This window comes from Penaeus monodon, chromosome 9, assembly GCF_015228065.2.
Source record: "Penaeus monodon isolate SGIC_2016 chromosome 9, NSTDA_Pmon_1, whole genome shotgun sequence".
NCBI lineage: Eukaryota > Metazoa > Arthropoda > Malacostraca > Decapoda > Penaeidae > Penaeus > Penaeus monodon.
In genome coordinates this window covers 37,197,487-37,199,986 of record NC_051394.1, presented here as the reverse complement: position 1 = coordinate 37,199,986, position 2,500 = coordinate 37,197,487, and positions in this window count along the sequence as shown.

Here is a 2,500-nt window from a genome sequence, read left to right as displayed (position 1 = left end):
GTGTGTGTGTGTGTGTGTGTGTGTGTGTGTGCACTTTCAGACACACATATACACATTTACACACAAGAACATATATATCTGTGTGTGTATATATATATACATGTATACATACATATATATATATAATAATATATATATATATATAATATATAATATATATATATGTATATATATATATGTGTTGTGTGTTGTGTGTGTGTGTGTGTGTGTGTGTGTGTGCATGTTTGTGTTCAAGTGTGTGTGTGTGTGTGTGTATGTGTGTGCATGTTTGTGTTCGTGTATGTGCGTGTGTGTGTGTGTGTGTGTGTGTGTGTGTATGTGTGTGTGTGTGTGTGTGTGTGTGTGTGTGTGTGTGTGTATACATACATACACACACACACACACACACACACACACATATATATATATATATATATATATATATATATATAATATATATATATATATATATATATATATATATATATATATATATATATATATATATATATATATATATATATATATATATGTCTCCCTGCCAGCTCATAGCCTCTCCATCATCATGACTTCTGCATAGAAACTAGGTACCTTGCGGTCCTAGGCTCTACTGTGGTGGATCTTGGAACAGCAGGAGGGCCCTAAGGGAATCATGGCGCACCGACGTGTGGACACGCCCTGGCTTCGCAATAACTCATGCCCCTTGTCCCCTGGATGGCTGCGGGGAGGTCCGCCTCTCCAAGAGAACCTACTAGCAAAGATTCATATAGGAGAAGGTGCTGCGAGGAAGGTAAACGTCCCTATTACCCAGCGAGTAAGGCAGGTTGTGGGTCCCACTGGGTTGGCAACTGCTGGGACTTGGACTGGGAACGTCCCGATGGCGTGAGGCTTGTGGGGTAAAGCCCACGGACCCAACAGGTGGATCATAGGACCTGCAGCCAGCCAGCAACGTCTGTGGGGGTGGCAGAGGTGGCGTCCGCCCGGAGTGACTGCCCGAGGTTAAACCTCAGGCGGGCTGTCAGGGTGGGGCTTGGAACATCCACTCTTTGTGACAGGATGATCGGTTGCCACTACTGTCGAGGGAGCTGAAGCAGTTGAGGTGGCTGCTCTCTCGGAGGTGAGAAGACCTGGTAGCGGCACAATTAGTGTGGGTGGCTACACCTATTACTGGTCGGGCAGCAGCGATGGTCACCATCTCCAGGGAGTAACCATAGCCATCTAAAGCTGGTAGTAGAGGTCACTCCGGTCGATGAGAGTATAACAGTATTGAGATTGAAGCTTACATTTGGCTTCAGGTCTTATTGCTGTGCATACTCCTACTGATTTTTTCTAAACTTGATGTGAAAGAGATGTTATACTCCAAACTTGCATCTGTGACAGACAGCTGTCCTCGGCGAGATATTCGCATTGTTCTGGGTGACTTCAATGCGGTATCTGGCTGTGATCGAGCTGGCTATGAGATGTCTGTCGGTCCTCATGGCTCAGGAGCTGAGTTGGCAGCGAGAATGGCTTTTTCCGGGACTTTGCTAGGTACCAGAAACTGAAGATTTCTGGTTCTTGGTATCAGTGCTCTGACCCGCATCATTGGACTTGGTAAAGCAATGTGGTTAATATGGCCAAGGAGATGAACCACATCCCTCGTTAGAACTTGTTGGAGGGTCCTCCAGAATTGCAAGGCATATGGTAAATCAAAGAGCCGAATTCTGTGAAAGTGATCATAGATTAATTGTAGCAGACTGAGGGAGGGGGAGTTTGCCCGGGGGTTTGCTGTAGTTATCCCTGGTCGTTTCACAACACTCAGGGGCCTGAGGGCCCCTTTTCTTCTGTGGGACACATTCATGCATGAAATGCTCGATGCAGCTCAAGAATCGGTTGGTGAATGCCCAAGAGCAAGACAGAATTTCATTTTGCAGAAGACAATGGAAGCCACAGATGTTTGTTTTGTGGCTCGAATGTCAGGGGATAGCAATTGCATTGTTCCCTGGTGCACAGAAATAGGTCACTGTTGAGAAGGGATAAGTAACAGTTTATCAGAAATCTTGCAGAGAAGATCGAAAACCATTTCTTAGTAAATGACCTTTGTCCTGCCTACCAAGCCCTGAGAAACCTGAACTCCAAGTCCACCTCGCAGACGACTACAGTCCGCTCAACAAGTCACCAGATCATCTCAGATCCTGTTGGGGTGCGGAGCACTGGACTTAGTATTTTGAACAGTTGTACTAGGGCCCACCAACAATTAACATGGATGCAGGTAGCGTCGAGATTCCTTTGCCAGACCCACACATCAGCGAGGATCCACCCTCTCTGACTAAAGTCAGAGAGGCAATCTCCTAGCTGAAGAGTGGTAAAGCAGTGGGTATTTGCGGCATCCAAGCTGAACTGTTAAAGGCTGGTGGAAGGGGTTTGCGTGCTGTCCTGTCTGCTATCTGGCAGACTGGTACTATCCCCCCTGGCATGCTGAAGGGCGTGGTCATCCTTCTCATCCATCCTTGCAGCAGTCACCGAAGCATTACACTGCTCA